This window comes from Athene cunicularia, assembly GCF_003259725.1.
Source record: "Athene cunicularia isolate RWA chromosome 1 unlocalized genomic scaffold, athCun1 chr1_part1, whole genome shotgun sequence".
Lineage (NCBI taxonomy): Eukaryota > Metazoa > Chordata > Aves > Strigiformes > Strigidae > Athene > Athene cunicularia.
Genome location: NW_020799091.1, coordinates 6,830,532 through 6,853,458, shown reverse-complemented (window position 1 = coordinate 6,853,458; position 22,927 = coordinate 6,830,532). Strand labels below are relative to the sequence as shown.

At 42.4% G+C, this 22,927-nt stretch overlaps 1 protein-coding gene across 1 annotated transcript in view; it reads right to left on the bottom strand.

The window, feature by feature from the left end:
* RAB30 (RAB30, member RAS oncogene family) overlaps window positions 1-17,109 on the bottom strand; it is a 43,759-nt gene extending 26,650 nt beyond the window's left edge. The window contains exons 1-2 of the mRNA XM_026847810.1: window positions 17,097-17,109; window positions 4,015-4,023 (exon numbers count right to left, since the gene is read on the bottom strand). The gene's annotated coding sequence lies outside the window, so the exon portion shown is untranslated. The remainder of the gene's footprint in view (window positions 1-4,014; window positions 4,024-17,096) is intronic.
* Window positions 17,110-22,927: the final 5,818 nt, after the last annotated feature.

Sequence of the window (22,927 nt, the reverse complement as noted above, 5' to 3'; positions counted from 1 at the left end):
TAACCATGCCTCTTCATCAAGGATGGTCCCTCACAGGAAGGGAGAAGGTCCTGAGTGCAGAAACACCATGACTAAGTGTGATGTCTCAGGCTGAAACACAGCAGCTTTTATCCTGCACACACATCACCTACAGACTATTAGTGCATACCTCTCCATAAAGCATTGGGCTTGCAGCATGCTCACAGTACCAGACAAATTCAGGCTCAGTCAGTCCATCCAGCACTTTCAGGAGGCATCAAGCAACTATGCACACAGTGCAGGGAAGTGTGGGACTTCCCTGTGCACAGCAGCGCCATCAGCATTGGCTGACCAGCTGTCAGTCACCCGAAAGTCTAGACACATTTAAAAAAAAAGAGTAAATTGCATCCAAACTTTCCAGATGAAAAAAGCGTTATATTATGAAAACTTCGGCCCTACCCTATTTGGAGAGATTCCTGCTTCTCAACCCTTTGCTCAGGATATTTCTCCTACAGAAACCAAGCAAGCTGTGTAGGTACCATGTACCCCAGGTATTTTTTATCTCACAGATATGTTACTATAAATAACAGAAAAAAGCCAAAGCTGAGGGGTTTTGCATCAATGCCCTCAGAGCACACAGCCTTTTCCCTTGCCTCTTTCACCACTGGGGAATATTTGCAGCTCACTGGACTACTTTGATCAGGTCAAGGCTCATGCTTTAGTTGGCCTCGAGGAACTTGTGCAAATGCTACAGAGGAAACTACTAACCAGCAGTAACAGACCACCATAAAACAAGCAGGTAAATCTAGCACCAATATCAGCCCAAAGACAAGTCTGGAGCATGAGTTCTGCTTTACTGGGCAGAAAGATCTCAGGAAAGCAGGATGCTCAGCTGTGATGCCCACAGTCAACACGAGAGGGCCCAGCCTTGCCACAGCCCACGGCTGGACACCAGCTCTCCTCACTTCCAGAGATCACTGACTGCACACTGTCCTGCTTTGCCTAACGGTGGAGGTTATAGATCTCACACTCAGGAGCAATCTTTGTTTTTTTTACATGTTTACATCCTCTGATGGTGCAAAAGGCTTTGTGTCCATGCTGTCCACCTCTAGGTAAAGTCTTCTGAGGGGCTTTGCTAGTATTGGTGTCAAGAGCAGCATCCACGCACATCAATCAAATTTTTTTGTTGGATGGTTGATGTATGGGTTATATTTGGGTTGGACACTTCCTAGAGTATCTCAGTGCTGCCAAAGGCTCTTCAGGAGAGACCGGGCAAGTCACAGATTCTGTGGTCTGGAGTCCCCATTTAACTTTCCCACCTCCTAGAGGAAGGAGAGACTCTGACATTTGTAATGCACTTCAGTGTTGGGAACAGCCATGGAAGTGTAAAATATCACATGCAAACAAAAGTTATATTCCATCAAATATAGCTATCTGAGGATTGAACTAGTAATCAGCGATGATTCTCCTCGTGCAGATAAATGAACTGATCTGATTTCTGCATTACTTAGGGAAAATGAGATATACACACACACAATACTTGCAAAATAACAAATAGAAAATTAATTTTTTTAGCATTGAAAAAAATGCTGACATGCATGTCCACAATGCCACAGCAGTTGCTGACCAAACCACACACCAGCAGCAGCACACCCAGGATGCACATCATATTTGGGAAACTGTTTCCAAGCATGAGAACAGCCCTTCCCTCCATTACTAGCAGAATCTGGGTTCTGACTGGAGAAAAAAAAAAAAGTCAGTGCAACCTTAAAAGATGTTTATAAAAGCATGTGTTAAGACATGCCTGGACACGAACACCCATGCCCAGACACTCAAAACACTCAGTTGATCTTGGCCATGTTTTAGCAAATCATGCAGCCACCAAGCTATATGCTCTGCAGCAACGCACTGTTGCATGGAAGTGGTTAAAGACTCAGCCAGCACAGCAGACAGGCTGACTTTCAAGCATGGAAAACTGCATTGCCAGAAATCCAACCAAAAAAGGCTGTTTTATCTACTCAAAACCAACACACTCTTCCCAAAGGGAAAAAAAAAAATACAAAATGATTTTTTAAAACTATGGCCAAGCATTAAACTGGATCATGCCTCGCATGGAAAAGCCAGGAAAGCTTCCTAAGCCCAGTTCTCTACAATGGGAAATAAAGCTCCCTCTCCCAGACCTGACCCACTGAAATGGGGAAACCCATCAGCACCTTAGGTGAGAATTACTCCACCTTTATAAACCAGGTGCAGGATCAGGCTGAACCTCAGGTGTCTCCCATGAGCTGGGCAACAATTTTGGGGACAGCAGCCTACAAGCAGAAAGGCAAAGCAGGAGAAGGAGTGTTTTGCCTTTGGTGCAGGAAAAAAAAAAAAAGAGGTATCTGCATGTCAACCAGGTAAGAGGCAAAGAAATCTCCTGATGCATTAGTCTGCTGGGCTGACATGGGTTTGAGTGGAGTCACAGTTGCACGTGGAGATGTTTTGACACTGGGTGACAGGGCTCTGATAAAAACACCTGCAAGATTAGACAGTTTGACACCAGTGTTTTTGAAAAGATAGGAGAAAAACTATCACAACTAAAGGATTTTAATAAAATATTTATGAGAACATCATGACTCAAATGAGGTTGCAGATACAAAAGTATCATAAGTGTATGTCATTAACCAATGACATAAGTCCCATAAATGTACTGTGGAAATATGAATACATGTATTAGATAGTTTGGGTCATAAAAGAAGGTCCAAGAAAAATTTTCTTCAGTTTTAACTACAATGACATGTCTTACTGCTGTTGACCATCTTGTTTTGATTGTGCCAGAGATCATGGTATGAACAAATTAAAAATTTTTGCTAATAAGGCTTTGGTTTTTAGGAATGTCTTTTAGTTAAAAAAGATAAGTACATATTTCCACCTCTTGCGTTCTGCTCAAGTTAGCTTGTGATTTACCGGGATTTACATCACTTCTCCATCAAACCTAGTAGAAATAAAAAGTAATTAAGCCTTATCTAATCTCACTTTCACACAGCTGAGGTCAGTGTCCAGAGAGTTGTGCTTGGTACCTGCGGCTTGGGCTGCAGGGCCCACAGCACCATGTGTGATACTCCCATGCGGTGCTGTGCTGTGTTATGCCATGCCACTGGCAGGTGATAAGTTAGCAGTGTCAGCAGTAAAGGGAAGAGGTAATAAGCAAGATGAAAACCTTTGAAAGATTTGGGTTGGAAGGGACCTTTTAAAGATCATCTAGTTTCAACCCTCCCTGCCATGGGCAGGGACACCTTCCACTAGACCAGGTTGCTCAAATCCCCGTCCAACTTGGCCTTAAACACTTCAGGGAAGAGGCAGCCACAACCTCTCTGGGCAACCTGTGCCAGGGCCTCACCACCTCACCATAAAGCAAAAAAACAAACTCAAAAAACTGTCTTGCACACTGTTCTTGACAACATATTTCATCATCCATTGAGACTGTCTTGCTAATATTCAGACAGCTACACCTCCTGAGAAGCTGACACAGTACCTACCATTCCTTCATACCAGATTGGGTCCTGCATCCCAGATCTCCAAAAAGGAGATGCACACTCTACTGCTGTAGCTACATGCACTTGCACTAGCTCTCTTAAAATAGCAAGAATCAAAGCCAAGACACTACAGCTGCACTGTAGAAGCAGTAAAGAAAAAAAAAAGAAAAAAGGAAAAAAATCACCTTCCTCTGAAGCATTAGGATTGGTAAGGTTTCAGTAAGAATATTAACCCCTAACTAGCACCTCTCCTATTTCATGTTGCAGCCTGAAGTGCAGTGAAGAAGCCTTCTAAGACAATTGCTTGAAGGAGCCTTCTCCAGGAAGGAACACAAAAATTATTAGGGCAATTAATCACACAGTGCAGGTAACCCACTTTCAATCAGTCATTTGTATCTGGATTTTGTAAGGCAGCATCTTCTTGGTGACTCAAGAGGGAGGCCGACATCGCCAAGCAAAGCTTTCAGGCATGCCCTCTAATTCAAGAGCACAGCCTGCTACTATAGAGTAGGACTGCTAAAAGAAAAGGGGGTTTTGTTGGTTTGGGGTTTGGTTGTTTGGTTGTTTTTTTTTTTTTCCAACTTACATGAGGAAATAAAGAAGTGATCCTGTGTTTCAGCTGGAGGCTCCCTTACTACCGCCATGCGTGCAACATCAGCCGGCCGCATGGGAGCTGTGCATCACACCCCTGTGCCACCCCACAGGAAAGGTGGCAATTTCCAACCGCGAATTGGTATGTAGGAGGGACTTTGCCTCTGTTATGCATTTTAAAGGAAGGTTTCTTCCCCAGAAATGACAGCTTTTTTTGAACATGAAGTGATGGAGGAATATAACAGAGTTAGCATTAACAGAGCAGAGGCAAAGCAACAGCACCGGCTATTTAAATCCAGGGCAGGAGATGAAGATGGACACAATAAGGGCAGCTCAGGGAAGCTCATCTCCCGAGTCTCCATTCCCTCCAAAGATCAGCTTGAAATCCCAAACCAGAGTGCCCTCTTTGCCACTAAGATCAAGTTTTGTGTGATGGGTCTAGGCTATCCCTAGGCTAAATATTGCCCCAGTGTTCCCCAATTCATCACCACCTCTTATTTCCAGATGGGAAGCACAATTTACCTGTAACATCATACATGATCTTGCACCTGAGCACGTATGCTTTGCTTCCTAAGAAAACTACACTGCCAGTGCAAGCATTGTGCCCTCTAAGTAAAGTCTTCCCCTCTAAAAATGCTCTCATTTGATGGAAACTCCCCAAGATGGGATCAGCCAGCCCGTCTGGCAAGTGGCTGAGCTGACAGAGAATATTCTTTGCATTTCTGAAAAAAATCACTTCAGTTCGGTTTTAGCTATGAGTATATGCCAGAGAAGCAGATGTTTCATGAAAACAAATTGTTTGGAGAGGGGAGAAAGCAGAAATAACAGCGACTTGGGTGGAACTTCAGGGCTGATTTAAATTGATGTAAGAGGGAAGGTTCCCAACCCTGCCCACACAGCCCTGCCTGCACCCAGCACCCCGACAGCTGCAGGAGCAACCCAAGCCACATGGGAAAAAAATTTGGGGGCAGGGCAACAGATTTAGGTTTTATATCCCATTTATATTTCATTTATGTAAAAAAGTATCTTTATTATAACTAGTATCTATAATTGTCATTTGATATCATAACAGCTCCCAGGTAGGATTTTTATAAGGGTATCAGCAGTCTCTTCATTGAGTAAGGAACTGTATTCATGTTCTGGGTAAATTTTAGCTCACACGCTATCACATAGCCTGTTTTCAGTTCCCCTTATAGTTTCAGGTGGTTACAGGACTTGTCATTTGTCCTAAGCCTCCACAAAAGTACAGTTACTCATCTAGGGCAACTACCAGCTGTTAAAACCTCATTTCAGATTCAAGCCAGCTGCAATTCAAGAGACTGCATGGTTTAAATTTAACACTAAAAAGAAAGCCCAACAAGTAAAAAGCAGCTGCTCTTTAGGGGAAGCTTTCTGCTCTAGGTCTCCTACCACTGCAGGGACATTACTCAAACAGCTTACCTAAAAACCTAAAATGTAAAAAAAAAAAAAAATTTAAATGTGTTCCAGGGGCAGGGCCTTTGAGATTTATTATTTAGAGCTGATGCAGCAAATGGTACCTTGAAGGCTAAAGCAGGCAGGCCCCCACAAAAGCAAGCACCACATGTGCATGCATACACACACATTAAAAGACAGTGTCGGTCACAGCAGCTCTCTAACCCAGTTAAATCATGTCTTCACCTCTGCACACCTCTCCTCCCAGCTCAGCCACACAGGTTAATAAATTATTGCAGTGATTTGCATTTGGAGAGAAGGTGAAGGCACAATCGCATCTTTCGCAGTGCCATTATTCACGCCTCTGATGTTGTCAATATACAACAACCTTATGACATAGCCCAGGCTCTCCCAAAACACAGTACGTGCATGCCCTTTGCTCAAAAATATATTCCCGTCACAAACACGACCTTTCAGGGCTTTGCTGATACAGACATTACTGTGTTATATATAATACCACATAAAAATTCAGATCAGTCAAGCAGTCTACTGAAATTCTGACCTCTTTGGGACTAATACTAGGAAGCAGAAAGTTACTTCCTTTAGTTTACGTAAAGCAAGCAGTAGCCAGTCCTCCATAGGCACTGATGCCAACATGACGTGTGCAGCCTGGGCAATGCTGTCACTGCCCTGCTAGGGACCTTCACACTCACAGCTTCATGGTCATGGGGATGCAACTTGGCACGTCAGCACCATGTTTGTGACCGTTTATTTTTATTCCTTAGCAACAGAGCAGCTCTTGGGGTTGAGTTTTGGGTTGGGATTTTTTTTTGTGTGTGTGTTGAATCTATATTTGGCACCCTGGGGAAATTCCTGAGCAGAAGATAGCAATTTTTAAGAGAGGATAAATGCTGGCACTCGAGCTTTGCTGACAGTAACACCACCCCCAGGCTTTCAGTTAGCATGAAGTGCTCAGACCTGGATCTGGCAGGAGTCCTTGCATGGACCAGGCTTCAAGAGTCACATACATCACATTTTCTGCCTTTACAAAACCTTGCTCTGACAGGAGAAGATTTATTAGCTCATCAAGTCTCTAAGCCATTTGTTTCATGTGTAAGCCAGCATCTCCAAGGCTCCGAACCTCATCACTGTTCAGCAGCACTCATGGGTCCCATGATAGTTTTTGTCCTGCAGGAGGCAGGACCCCTCAGTAATAGCACTGTCTCAAAGAGAAAACAACAACAACAAGAACACAACACAAACAAAAAACAAACCCACAAAGAGACTTCAGTATAATACAGTAAATCTGAACTAAGACACCGTTCTTACCATGAATCATGGAAAGATCAATATCCTCCAGCTCTTTACAGCTCCCAAGCAAACATGCAAATTAAATCCTGCCTAATCTGCATGAGAAAAACAAATAACACCTGATGTTTCCCAACTCTGTTAGCAACATAGCCTTTAAAAAAAAAAAGATTTAATCATAGGAAGGATAGAGAAATCACATGGCTCGGCAGTTTCATTGGTTGTCATGGTAAATTAAAATCCCTGACTCTTACTTGTGTGTTTTAGAGGAAAGGAAACAACAAAAATGCCCTTTTTTTAACGACTAGAAAGGAATGTTTTCCTAATAATCACTCATGAACCCACTGCACACTATATATATAAACAGCTGCTCCTTCTCAGGGAAAATGTTTGCTGTTTCTTACTGAGCAACTCCCAGGGATCCAAGCAATTCAGCCCCAGCAGACATTCAGGCACGGGTAATGAGAATCATGTGCTTTTAAATGTGGTGACTTCTTGCCTGCCAAAGGGAGTCGGAACTAGCTGGGGGGGTCTCAGCTCCATGACAGCTCCACCACCAGCTCCTGGGGGAGGCTGCTGGCACGGCACAGCCAGGGGAACCTGGCAGCGGCACAAGTCCCCTCCCCTGCTCCTACACTCAGCATCACTGCAGCATTTCTTGCCACGTGTCTAATAACAGGAGTTTCTTCATGCTTTCTCAAAGCAAGCCAAAACCACAAGTATTTGCGTGAGTTTTAATCTGCCAGACAGGTAACAGTGGCAGAGACACCCTCACATTTGCTCCAACAAAGGCAATCCAAAGCACCTTTCCTCCAAAAGCCTACACGACCAGCACCACACACCTTTGTTAGAGTAGATGTTCTGAATGTAGACAGGAGATAATTTGGCTGTAACTTCAAGAGCAGGTCCCCAGAGAGCCAGCTCCTTCCAGCTGTGCTGCCTTTTGTTTTTGGCTGCATGCTAGAAGTCTGGAAAATTGAGGATATCCACACAGCAGATCTACATCACTCATTTCACCACCAGGTCTTATTTGGTTGGCTTTGCCTCCAGCCCTTCTCCTCTTGCAAATCTTTCTCTTCACTCCCAGGCTCTAATGCAAGGCCTTTTGTCTAGAAGGAACAACAGGACCCTAAAGAATAATGTTTATTATATGATGTTGCAAGCAATGCTCCTCTGTGGGTTATGTTTTTTCTGCCACCCCTGTCCACCACAGTTGCAGTGGGGCACCCAGAAATTGCACATGTGGCTGGCTGGAAAACAGGCCCTTCTCTAATGAAAGCCACAAGCTCCATCCTTTCTATTCCCCAAAAAGCAGCTGCGTACAAAACCACACCACTGCACTCCAACGCTGGCTGCGTATGTACACCGAGGGCCATATCTGACCAAAGCCAGACGCCTCAGCACGCGTTTGCACTGCAGAGCCTCCATCACAACCACAACCCGAGCCGGGCTCCTCCCCCGACTTCATCTGCAAAACTGAGCCACAACCAGGGACACCCATGCAAATCAGCAAAAGGCAACAGGACATAACAAGGGTAACTAGTTTGGATCCTTTATCTTCTAGATATGAGGCAGAAGCAAGGACATTCATCACCATCATCCCTGGCCTGCCCACTGGACTGTGAGCGAGACACCCACCTTCTCATTTACAGCCTGCACATACCAAAAAGAGGTCACTTTGTATCAAGCATGAGATAAATTTCCACAATAACTTTTGGCTCAAACACTGAATTGTATCACAAGCCTCATACTTTAACCCCTACCCACACCACAGAGCTGAAATGTTGAGGCTGCTCAAGTTCCTGGAAATGCAATCACAACCCAGGGGACAAGGGAACTCAGCACTTTCACCCAGGCAATAAGCCAAAAACACAGAAAACAGGAGTTTTCCACACAGCACTCCAGCCAGAGTACTCCTCGGCACACCAGTCCTGCAGCATCCCTTCCCTGCAAGGGTTGCTGGCTTACACACTCAGTCCTCCAGTGGTTCAGGGTCTGGAGCATTTCTAGATTGCTATGGACGTGGGTGGATTCAGGGAGGGATGGGCAAGGAAGAAAGCACAGGCCAAAGGGGAATTAAAAGACAGGCTAAGAAAAAGGAAAACGGAAAGGAAACCAAAACCAAGCAAGAACAACTCTCTTAAGGTGTTACCTTAAGAGTGGGCTCACACAGTTTTACTCCGCTAAGTTAAAGGCATGTGACAGAGCAAATGTTTTTCATCCCAACTAGGAGATTTTCTCCCAAGGCTAATGCCAGTTGGTTTCAGGTGTTCAAGATCTTGATACACAATCCTGAAAGAAAAGCGTTTTGGTCACAGAAAAAATACTGCATTAGCAGCTTCTTAAATACATATATACTTTGACATTTTTCTTGAGGATACAGTTTATCAAAGGAGATGGCATGTGCCAGACAGACTGTGCTTATGGGGTAAGGAACATCCCACATTTGTTCATTCCTTGCATTTCCCCAGTTTTACACAGAACTATTTGGACTGCAACCATTTGTTCTTTAACAAAATGGGCAGTGTACCCAAAAACACTACTTGTAATTCAAAACTGAACATAAGGCATTTTCATTTGGTAAAATACAGAATTACCTCTTCATGTTTCAGTTTGCCATTTATTCCACCAAATGCCAGCACAGCCTTGCTGACCCCCATCAAGTATAAAGCAATCCATAAGCACCAGCTCCTGTTGCATAGCAAACTGTCATTAAACAGGTTTCATGTCTAACAGAGCCCATCTACAGCAAAGAACAGACTTCTGGAAGCTTTGTATTTATTTCTAGTCCATTCTATACATATTCCTGTACTCCCTGAGACTGAAAGTCGATATCCTGGACAGTACAAATCAGAGAATAAACAGATGATTATTTTGTGCATGTTTGTCCTCTCAGCAGGGGAAAAAAGGTAAAGACCAAGACTAGAAGTCAGAATATAAAACGATTTTTTTGGCTCTGCTGATGACTGCTTGCAGGACAGGTCCTACACAGCACTTTAGATTTTATTCTTCCCTATGTAGTTGTGTGTATTGCCCTGAAGTGGCACTGCAAGACCAAACCCACCCATCCTGCCAAGCTCTGTGAAAGGAACTTTTGCAGAAGCATTAAGACTTAATTTTGAAAGCATATTTACAAAGTCACTTGTTTTCTCTCTGAAAACAGAGGTTTAAAACAACTTGCACAATTTTACTACAGTGAGCTAGTTCCAGCAACAACAAACAAATTCCAGCTTTGAATCACCTTTTCCAACTACTCCATTCTCCAATTTATTTAGTTTCTCTCCAAGGGAAGAGAAATCTTCACTGTTAATGTGTGCTGCTGCTCCCTTACAGCATAAGCACCTCAGTGTCTCCGCAATAGTCATGTGCAGAACAACAACTGGATACACATTTGATAAAAAGTAGAACAGAAGCTGCTGTGGTGGTAAAGAATCCAGGCAGGGTAACAAGTCTTGCCAAACTGGCTTCATCTGGACTGGGGTATTTTATTTGCTTAGCTGGCGGTACTCTGAATTGCTACAGGTAATGGTGAAAGGAAACATGTTATAGTTGTAAAAATCCAGGTTTAAAGGGGGGAAAAAAGTTCTTTAAAGAGACTGTAGGGCAATTTCAGGTCAGGATTATAAAAGGAAGAAATAAAAGTCATAGGGTGAAAAGACAGGGAAAACAGAAAGCACAGAAAGATACAGGATGAATCTGGGATAAGAATGTTTAGGAGGATGCTGCTGGAGCACCAAGGCATGAGCCCAGCCAGCAGCACTGCTGAGAGGAGCATCCGTGCCCAGCACAGCAAAACAAGGGTAGGAGAAACACAGCCCAGAGGGAATGATGGGAAGAATAAACTGGCAAAAAATGACCACTAACCCTGGAAGGACACCTGCCAGCTACCTACAGAGACAAAATCAAAGGCCTTAGGTTTACCTCTGCCAAAAGTTGGAAAACATTCTGTTTTGAAAATGTCAAAGGAGATGTGTCTGCTGGTGAGACTGTGCATTGGATCGGGGAATCTGAATTCAAACACTGAGCATAAACCAGGTTCAAGTACAAATCTCAGTGCCAGCCTGAAAACAATCATTATAACCCCAGCTAACACATCCATCTGTAATAAAACATGAATTTGTAAGTCACAAAAGGGCTTTTGGTTCACTGACAAAAGCACAAAACAACCCAAGACAATAAAGGAAAATTAGGTATTAAGTGTCAAGTATCCCATTTGTGGTGCAATATGAGGGGACAGGTTTGAGTATAGTTTTGGCATAGAAATGTAGGTTGGCTTCAGGCAAAGACAAGTGCTCCACATTTAAAAAAAAAAATCTTTGTAGTCTCTGGAGTGAAGAACTTCACCTCCAGTGGAAAAATCCAAGTTTTCACTGTGGGCTCACTGATCTGCCGCTTTGGTTCACAACTATTTCTGCTGCTCTGCAGTAGCCTCACATACTGCCCGGCATTACAGCTGGCAGCTCCAAGTTCTCCCTTAAATTAGTTTGAGTTTCTTTTCTTGGCAACTAATAGCCTCTCTTCCCCCTCCCTCAAAACTGAGTAAGCACAGAGTGAGACTTCCCAGGTACAATACAAGAGTTGCAGATAACAAGGATCACACAGAAAGCACCAGGTTTGCATTTCTTTGTAAATTTATTACACTTAAACAGTTTGTCAGCGAAGACAGTGCACGCTCTTTGGAGCCCGTGTGTGTCCTCTCACATCTGCCCCAAAGCCAGCAAAATGAGGTCTGAGCATAGTCACAAACAATCCCCTTCACCCTCAGTACAAATGCACTATTGGGACAGATCCAGATCCTGGTTGTGATGAGCACATAGGGATTAGGAAGCCAGGATTAAATATATAATATTGTATCATGTTAAATTACTCATCACACCATTACAACAACCAACAATTTGAACATGAAACTGATTCAAACATCAGCTCGGTTATTTAAGAGCACAAGAGGAGTGTTACAGACCCAATACATGTGGCTTCTCTGGTTTGCCCACTTCTACAGGCCATTGTGCTCCCTTTTGTTCTTTGCTACTGGTTGGTATACCTCAGTGTGAATGTACACAAGGTTGTATGGCCTCCAACATAAATAGGAATTGTGCTTTGAGAGAATGTGTTACAATTTTTTTGGTCTATCATGTTGAAAGAGGCCTGTGGCATTTTTTAAAAGGTTGGAGTTACAACTCAAAGGCTTCACTCAACATTTAACTATTGCATGGAGGGAGTGTCCAAGCACACTTTCCACCACATGCATGCCCACATCTACACCCTTTATATTTTAAAGGGAGAGCAAGTTGTGCATAAACAGTATGTACATTTTCCCCTTTCCTCATCATTAAGAGCTCCTTCAAATTCTCCCCCAGCCACCACTGCCTTAGTGCCACCTCCATTCACAGACTCCAGTAGAAATGCTTTCTATCCTAATTTAACATGCTGCAGGCAGCAATTGAAGTGGTAAAGCTGTGAACGGCAAGAAAATACTGTTTTTCCTTGCAATACAGGTTGGAAGACTCCTGAACAGCAAAAGCAGCTCTGAAGCTCCAGTAGCTAATACTTATTGAGGAAGATTTCCACCTTAAAATAGGCATCATCCACTTCTTCCCTTTGCTCCAGAGCACAACCCTTTCCTCCTCAACCAGAACCTCACAAACTAGCAGCTTTGCTATTCACACAAGTAACTCATGTGAAGAACTGACTTAATCTCTGTTGGCAAGGAGCTCTTTCCTGCAGAAGTACATCAGTGAAGCCTTCTAAAAAAAAAAAAAAAAAAAAATCCCTTGAGGATTAGTCCAACCCAACATCCCCTCACATCTCAGTTATGTTGTCTCTTTGGCCTTGACAGTCCTCAGCTTGGATCACTGGCATCCCCACTAAAAATTTTGTTAAAGGACAATTTTCCCAATTTTCCTGACTTGTACTTTCAAGGCTTCCTGTTCTTCCTTCCATGGCTCCCCAACTCCTTGTTATCACTTTTCACATTTATTTTACAGCCTAGCCTGCAGCCCACTAATCATACTCAACACAGCAGCAGCTGTGTCAGCCATGCTCTCCCTCATGCATGGTCAGATCTCCCTGCAAACACCCACCAAGTCTTCTCCTCTAAAATACTGCTGTTACCTGGCCTTTCCCTGCCTGTTTGTAACTGTGACCTGTTGTCACCCACCACAATCTGCTGGGTCTGCCAAGTGGAAGCTGTGTTTTATATGTGCACAGTTATTTGGGATGCAGTGATGGGCCATGGGATGCTGCAGCAACACACAGCAGCAAGAAGCAGAAGAAGGGATCCTACTTAGTGGTCCATCCTTAATTTAAAGCAGCAAGTCATTCCTAAAATAGAAATGCCATGCTGTTACTCCCATGTCGCTCGTTTTCCTCAGGTCTGATCCAGAGAGAATTGCAATCCCTCCTGGCTCCATCAGGCTGAGATGCTGACAGTGAGTTGAAAGTACATGGCTCAGGTTTGCTGAAAACAGCAGAAGAGCAGGGAATTATGAGTAAGGATTTGAAACATCACAAGATGTGGTTTTGATATTTACAGGGATTTCTATGACCTCAGAGGGAGCCCTTCCCACACAAAAGTAGAAGTGTGATGGAGAGTATCTTTATTTTCCCAGGAACAACCAAAACAGCCATCAAACTTGTCCTTTACAAGATGACAACAACCCTAATCACAGAGGCACACCAGGACCCACTTCAGGATTAGAATAAAACGACAGATGTTCCTCTTTAAAACCAGAAGTTGGAGAGTAAAATATCAGAGCCCTGGACAAAGCCCTCAAATGCCAAACAAGCGTCACAAAACAACCTGTAGGTTGGTCCTTCAGCTCTCAAGAACAGCTCACACTCCCAGCAACATGCATGTCTTGCACACGAGAAATCCAGCTGGTTTCAGTGTACAACTTTTTCCAACATATCCCTATGTATCACAACATGTATTAAGATTCAACTGATAAAACCTCTTTTTAAAAAGGGCACACAAGTTACAAGCCCATCCTAAGGAGACAGATGCTGATTACAGGAAGGTGTTCTCCATAACAATTCTCTTCCTAAATCATACCAATTGCCTAGTCCATTTAAAAGATGCATTTGCTATATCAGAAGAAAAAAGACCCTTATTATTAGCAATGTCTGAACGACTAGCCATCAAAGTTGTTTGCATAATGGACATGTTATTTTTTTTCTGCATAGTACTTCTTGAATCCCAGTAACACCTTCCCAGACAAAGTTCCATTAACATGCAAATGAAAAGTTCACACTCCTCCTTCCTGCAGTCCTACTCCAGACAGTACATAATTTAAGTCATAAGTGAAGGTAATGAAAGGATCAAAACAAGACAGGTGGGTTACACATGTGACAGTAATGCTTGCAAATCAGTCTCTCCTCTAATTACCACAGTATTTCCAGGAGGAATCGATTACAGCAATATGGATGGGATCCTAAAACTGAAAACATACTGGGTTAAACACTAATACAGTCATTGACTTATCAGTATATATATATATACACACACACATATATATATATATATATATTTAATGGAGGGTGGGGCCTAGCAAAATACAGAATTGATGGGGTTTTAAATATCTAGAAAGACCAGAATCCTGGACACAGAGGCTTTAAAATAGTCCCAGCAACACAACATACCAAAAATATAAATTAATCCACCAGGCTATAATTATACTTTGTGTTTTGTTTTTATTGTAAAGATTGGTGTAAGCATATAGCCAGGCAGGATGCCAAGCCTCAAACTGTGCTCTATTGACTGCTGAGGTCTCCGTTAGCCCAGAGTGCTCCAAACAGAAATATTGGTTTGCCCAGACCATGCCTAAAGATGATGCAATGCAACCTCTTCTCCACATCAGGCAAGCTTTGGACAAGAACCTAAATTGGACAAGAACCTAAATTAAACAAGTTCCCCTCTCCTTAAACCATTATACACACGCTACCCTATTTTCCGAGGAAAACAAGCTTTAGTTATTATCTAGCCTGGCCAACAGGCTCAGAAGTTACTGAAGGAAAGACTGCTTCAGCAAAAGTACGCAGACAATAAAGCTTCTACAACTTTTGTAACTAACAGGCAGTTGGGATGAGCCCCAGATCAGCATCCACACTGTAACTGTGGGGCTGACCTCTGCCCTTGCCATTTTTTGTTTGGCTGCAGCTGGCTGGTTACTCAGGACACTAACACCTGTCAACCAAGAGCTCACATAGCAGCCATGCATTTATTTTCCAGATGTTTGTCACAGCTTCCAGTTGTAGCTACACATTTGTGTTACCCAGTTTCTACACCTCTCTGATTTTTAGTGGTTCTGAGCCCTTGAAGCTTCAGCACACGGCCATCAGAGCTAGAAGTACTCAAAACCACTCCAAAATACATGATCTTGCATAGGACACAAAAGCCAATGAACCTCTTGTTAATAAATGTCTTCACAACTTGAGCCCTGTGTCTGGTCTCTTGAAGCACTACTGGTCTGGCAGATTACAGGGTTGCATTGTTTTGTCTTACTGACCCTTGAGGAGCTAACCAAAATGTCCAAGGTACTCACATACAAGGTCTGGCCTCCCTACCAAACTGTAAGACAAACATCTCTGAGCATTTCTGAATCTGCTATCTCTCTCCAGTGATGGTATCTGAGACTTAGAATAACAACACTCAACTTCAGACAACCCAACTTAGATGCCTACAATTCTGTGAAGAAGCCAAGGCTCCATCATTAAATGAACAAACCCAAGTGAATACAAATTCTTAGCCAAGGTATCTTTGCAAAGGTATTTACACTTTCTGAAAGGTCTTAAGTCTTAGTTAATGGGACTGCAGTTTGAGAGTAAGTTATCTGGGTTATACTTTCAAGTCTTTTGAATGTACAGAGCAAACTCCAAGTGACTGTATGCCTTTTGCCTCCATAAGAGGAAGAAATTACACAGCCAGTCATACCAGCCTGAGAAACCACTGAAATCCCACTGTTGTACCACAGTATTTAAATGAAGACATCCAGAAACATACACATTCTGCAAGAAAGAAACCCCTGAGAGTTAACAAGGCTCTTTCTGCTCAAGTGGAATTGAGCCAATATTGCAGCACCATGGGACTGCAACAAAAGTGCCATGTTCCACATGAGAGTCTCCTGATCCCTAGGAATTGCTGATCACATCAAAGCTAAAACCACAAATCAGGTAGTGTCGTTTTGTCTTTCTATTTCCCTGACTGTGTCAACTCCACCACTTGCAGTACTATTTCTCTTTTTTGCTATCCTCTCATACACGGCTGCCAGCTGCATTGCAACATCCATCACGCAGCACCTCACTGATAGCTGGTGGCTGCTAAGGCAATATTTACACTACAGTTTGCATTACAGACTATAAAATTCTTTGGAGCTCTTCCAAAGGAGAAGCCCCATGTAAATTGAAGTTATTATTGTCATCTAGCTGCTGAGTCCAGTTAAGAATTTGCTACCACTCACTGTGGAGACTGCAGATGTTTGAGACACTGATCAATGTGCAACAGAGGGGCTGAGCAATAAACTTCATTAACATTGCCCGTAACACTTTTCTTCAGTGGCATACAATAAATCACCAATGAATATTCAAGGCATCCCTCCGAGGGTATCTCAATTTTACAGATGGAGGCAACCAAGAGACAGAAAGTTTAGAAGTGACTTGCCTATAAACACAAAACAAATGCAGAATTCAATTGTCTTGCCTTCAAAGTACAAAATACTTCCTTCTAGAGGAAACAGAATTATACAGATTGATTTGCAGTGAAAGTAAGGAGACCACCATTCTCCAAAATCACTAATGGCTATTTCCACCTCAAGTTACAGCACTGGTTACCCACATTACAGTAACACCTACAGACTGCAGACAACTGCAGATTCACGCTGTACAAAGCAGGGACTAACAGATAAAGCCTATACCAAAGACCTTATCATGGCTAATAAAATCCAATCCATACATAAAATACAGGAACAATCAAAAAGAGACTAATGACTCAAACTGCGTAAGAGGAAGAACCAGAATGGACCAGTCCTCCAGAGTATCAGACATAACTAAGCATCACCCAACATTGCCCAGGAGATATTTTTAAAACCTTCTTCTGTGTCTCCAAGAACTGATGTCATCAAGCAAAATAAGGAATATTGTGAAAAATGTGTTAACACGATGGAAAGAATTTTTATGTACTTTCACACATTTTCCAACATGGAGTTTGACATTTAAGCAGGATGGCCTGGTTACTAAGGGCTACTCTAGGAATTGATGCAACACGATCACTGCTGCAATGACTGACAGCTGCAGTAAAACAATAATTCACACCAGGTTCTTCCTCCCTGTGGCAACAGCTTTTGTAAAACTGCAGGACTTAAATATTAAATAAGGTATCTCATTATTTCACAATCAGCCTCCTTTAACAGAATTAGCCTCAGCCCACAATGAATGTTTTCCTTCGTTATTTCATTGTGCAAATCAATACTCCATTTATTTTTAATTTCTTCAGTTCTGAATTTCTAACTAGGAGGGATTTGTTTTAAATATGCCTTTGTTTTTATTACTAAATATCAGCTAACCACCCACATGGCTGCAAAGGGAATCCACCTGGGGACACTGTCCCAAAAAAATTAACCTAGCAAACAAGATTAATTTTAAGATTGGTTTTAACCAAGCAGTTCCCCAATCCAGAAGCACAACAGATTAAAGACAACACTGATATAAATGTGACGGCCATTGACAAGAGACTGAAGGTTTACAATGAGTAAGGAGAAATTACTAATGAAGGAAGCACAAATGTCTCTGGCCATGCAGCAGCCTGAGAAGGAGCTTTAAAAATTCCCTGTAATACTTTCACATCTGCAGTAGAAAGTTGAGGAATGGTCCATAATAGCCGTGTGTAATGGCACAGAACAGGGAAATCTCAAGCAACTCCAGCACAGAGACGTCCAACATGACCCAGCAGACACTTCTCACAGGCCACTTTGAGAAGACACTTTTGTCAATGATTCCCAGTGACACAAAGGGACCAACTACCTGCACAGCTAAGTGCAAGTGCACCAAGACACAGTTTTCCTACAGAACTGTGACAGAACTTCTACTAAAAAAAAAAAAAAAAAGGAAAAATAATTATTTCCTAGTGGAGGGAAACACTATATTAACAAAAGTAGTTTTCAAGGTTTACAAACATAATGGAAATACTGAGAAGTACCTCCGGATCACAATATGGATATATTTAAGCTTGTTTTCCAGTCTTGGGGGAAGAAAAAGACTTCAGAATTTGGGGTTAGCGACTTAAGACGACACAGTTCATTTCTGCATCAAGCACACACTACATCCCTGCAAAGGGTGACCAGGGCATGCCAATGGCCAACAACAGATCAAAACACGAGACCTCATTCCTACAGATAACGCAAACCAGTTTCCAGCTGAGTCGCACACTCACACCTCCCTCTCCTAAATAGGTCGAGCAGAAATCTGTTAGCTCAGATTTAAGAGCTTGACTTTAGACTTCCCGTTTGCCTGCTGAAATTAAAGAATTAACAGAAACCTGGGTTTATTTGGGTGCTTTGTACGCACACACATCCATCTATCTATCCCAGCAAAACGCTTCTACCGTATTTTAGAAATGTGAATACTGCTGGCTTGAAGAAAATGGGCACAGTTCCCTTTTTAGAAGGAACAAATTGTTCAGAACAAGGACAAATGCAATAAAGAAATCAGGCACTGACTGCTTTTGCTGTTTCAAGCTTCTGGTACATGCAGCTCGGTTGGATACAGTATTTGCATGATTTTTTTTTTTAATAGACCCAACATTGTTCAAGAATCCTCCCATAACTACCTAATGCTCTCAAGAGCAAATATTTACAGTGGAGATTTTCATATTATCAGATACATGAGAAATGAGAGGGTGCCATTATCTTCTGTTGGCTACAGACAGGAGACAGCTATTTCCCACAGGGCTGGAGTAATTGCAATGGTGCAGATAGTCCCTTCACTTGGGTGTATTTTCAATAGAAAATGTGGAATTAGCTGCAAATTGTGTTAAAATGACCCCTTTAGAGCAAAAGCACTGTTCTGCAATTATGTCACAGAAACCATGATTCCGAAGAGGAGCAGAGCCCAAACCTATCACCTCACAGGTTGAACATGCAGCTGTATCTCCAGTTAACCAGGACATGGAGCTTGATGCTGGAACCAGCCATCTTAGGGTCCTCAGGAGTCAGTATGTCCTCAGAGACACATGGAAATCCCAAACCTGCCCTTACGCTCTTGTGAAAGCTACAGATTACTCCAGTCTTTGCTGAGGTTTTAATTAAACTCATTACCACGGGTTTATCTGAGTTAATACCTTTTCGCCATAGGACACAATGCACCATGAACTTCAGGGGAGATGCAAGAATAAAAAGGCAATGTTATTCCTCTTAATCATTTTCCCGCTATACAAAAATGAACGATACCCCCACAGCAATTTCAGGCTTGCTGGTTCTCACCTCCAAAAATTACTCATCTCAGGATGGCATAACCTGATGTCTCCAAAGGACTAACAGGGATACCAAATCAGTTAGGAAAGCTTTTTCAACCCTACATTTATTTTTCAGTTATTTGTCTTAAAAACTATAAAGAACAAAAGATTTTTATTTTTTTTTTTCAAGTGACAGTCGTCATCTCTCTCAGCTACTCAAGTTCAGTAGCCTTTATAATAAAGCTTGAATCTCCTGTGCTGGAGAAGATGGCATTTAAAACTCCCTTGTGCCATCAGAAAGCAACAGGTAAATAAGACCACACAGCAGCCCTTAGGGGATTTCTTGAGGTCACTAACAAGAAAACAATTTAAGAAATAAATTTACATACAAGTTTGTCTATAGTTTTTTAAAAAAGGATATTATTTTAAGTAAATACTCCCATGCTGCAGCCATAACTGTCATGAAAACACCACGCATTAGACCCTGGAAGCATAAGAAATGGTACTGTGGAGAACTTCACTAATTAGACATGAAGCTGGCTTTCTTAAACTTGTTAGATAAAAAGCCTTCACTGATCTATTTTCCATTACTGTGAGTTCAGGCAATGAAATTTAAATCACACAGAAGTGCTAATGATTATTTTTCAAGTCATCTTTTCATTACTGAAAGCATTATTTGCACCATAGCAAACCCAAAAATCTCTTTTTTAATCCTGACAATCCCTTTCACCTGTTCTTTGATCAACTGTAAATCTGCACGTTGGTGTTCACCTCTCAAGGTGTTGATCTACATCCTGACCATGGATCTGGGATTTTTCTGGAGCATAGATTTTTCTGGATCTCCCATCATTTCTGTATCTATGGATGCATGGGTATTTGGAGCCAAAGAGTGACAAAAGACAGGAGGGCTTGACAAGTTCCTGGGCTTTAAATTTCACCCATCGCAGGGCAGAGGATCGGTTGCCTGATCTACTAATCAGACACACATTCTTCTTTCTACCCAACATCTTTAATAACCTGCTCCCTATTGGAGAGTCATCTGAAGAAGACGTGATGCCATTTATGCCCATTCACAGCATTCCCCCAGATTCATTCGTAGCTGGGGAGTATCCAAGCTCCCAAAGGTTATTGCTGGACATCACTAGATAGAAGAGAAGCAGAGGGCTTCAAAGGGGAGGTGGGGGTGCTGCACTGGAGCAAGGAGAGGCTTAGGCAGATGAACAACAAGCAAAGAGAAAGCAGTTGGAAACAAGCCTGTCCCCAGTTCCCCTCAAGCTGGTACTGTCTCAGCAGTGACACCCCAAATGAAACATCCCATACAACCCCGTGCAGCTCTGTCAGAGGGCAACAGAGCTGGTGAAAGGGCAGGAAGGCATGTCCTGTAAGGAGTGGGTAAGGACTTTGGGTTTGTCTAGTTTGGAGAAAAAGATGCTGAGGGGTGACCTCACTGCTCCCTGCTGCTCAGGGAGGTGCTGATCTCTTCTCCCTGGTATCCAGTGTCAGGACACATGGGAATGGTTCAGAATTGCACCAGGAGGAGTTTAGACTGGACATTAGGCAGCATTTCTTTACCAAGAGAGTAGTCAAACACTTATGCCTTTATGCCAAACACAAACACAATGCCCTTAATAACATACTTTAACATTAGGTAAGCCCTGAATTGGTCAGGCAGTTGGACTAGATGATCCTTGTAGGTCCCTTCCAACTGAAAATATTCTATTCTAACTACCTGACTACTGTGGAGAGGGATCCCACACTTCCACAGCCAGGTAAGGGAGTGATCCCTCCTGCCGAAGAAATAAAAGCTCCTTTTTTTTGGATGCAAAGGGCTTAGTCCAAAACACTCTGGAAAGCATATGCAACCGATTGCTACTGCAGGATCCGAGAGTCTCATATGCAGTTGGATTCATTTTCTTCACTGTTCCAAACAAACTGGCATCAAGGCTCAGCACCAGCCTACAGGATGGTAGATCAATGGCAATTCCCTTTGTCAATAATGGGCTGGATTTATATCAAGAAATACTCCTACTTTAAATGCACACGTGCTGCCCTTTGAGTAACTGACTTTTTGCTTAATCAAAAAAGCAGAATTCAGTTTTCAGTAACTTCATACAGAGAAGCAGCAGCACTGTGCAGTATTGGGTTGGGCTGCCAGGGCCCTGCATTAAGTTCCTCTATCTGTGAAGAGTATCTTCAGCAGGACAGAGTTACCCAAGCACTGCTTGACTTTTGTGCACTTTGGCATCTCCAACACCATTTTTTTTCCCCTACCCTTTTAAATTCACCCTGCAGGATACAGTCTTTTGAGAAACCACGTGCAAACTCACATTTTGTTATACCAGCACAGCCTTTCCTTCCCTTCCTCTCTCCTCCCTTTCCCATTACTCTTTTCAAGGTCTAAAAGAAAACACTATTCAAATATTTAAAGGTTACAGTTAACTTTTAGTTCAGCAGTACATAAAAGAAAGTATTTCTGCTAAAAGGAAAGCAAAAAAACAGGGTATCCTTGATCTTTAAAAGGACAGTGGCAGATTTCCATGAGGCGCTCTCTATATCTAGCAAAGCAAGACCTTACAGAAGGTTTTCTCCTCTGTACAAACACTCCTTAATTATCTCCGGAAAAAAACAGGTGGCTTAAATTTTGCCTTAAGTATATAAGGAAAAAGTGCACCTCTGCATACAGACGTGCAGTGTAGCAAGAGCATTAACTCCAGGAGAGGCAAGATGACAAATAACAATTCAGTCTCAAGCTGTTTGCAACCTAAATATCTACCCCCAGCTCAATGCAACAAAACTCTCTAATGATTTTTACCTACGCAGGGTGAAATCAAATGGCATTATAACACAAATCTCATTAAGTCCTTCTTCAGGGGCAATGTTTAATAGCATGGATTAATTATGAAGGTGCTCTAGCAACAACGGACTTTAACATGGTCTTGACTATGTTTAAATACTGACAATGATTTTAAGGGACAAGTTCATCCCTGTTCTGCCCTTATTAATTCAACATACTAGCACCTAAGGAATATTTGACTCACAGACACTTTAAATTCATGATTTAAGTACAGGCTGACCAAGAGGTACCAGGATTATGAGACAGACATGACAGATCAGTTGTTCCACGTTGTAAGAGAACCATTAAAAATAAAATGAGGATTTAGTTAGCTATTGACAGAATCACTGGGGGGCAGGAAGCTAAATAATTTGCTGCAGAATGAAATTATGGGAACTGGAGAGTCAATCAAAACATTGCCTTAGGTCATCTCATCACCTCCAGCCAAAGCAGGGCTGTTGCTGAGCATCTTTTCCCCAAAGGTCGATGTTTTTGCTGTCAGAAACCCATCTGTAATACAGAAGATGATTTCATCGTCTCCTCAATCTCCTGCTGTGAAGTCTCTCAAGCATCCATGTGAGCTTCCCGGTTTAACCAGCCTCATCACTGCAAGGTATGCCCACCCTGCGAGCCGCAGTATTGCAATGAATCCCTCAAACTTTTGCATTGCCTGGTTATTTGGCAATACCCACAAACAAGCTCCTAGCACATTCCCCACTCCTCTTTCTGTACTTGCCAAGAGCAAGGCTTGCACCCAAACTGTTGGTTCTGCTCTAAAAATAAAAAGGCAATATGCCTTAAAATTAGAAAAGGAATTTATCTAATTCTCAGCTATTATAATTACTTATTTGGCTATATTTTGTG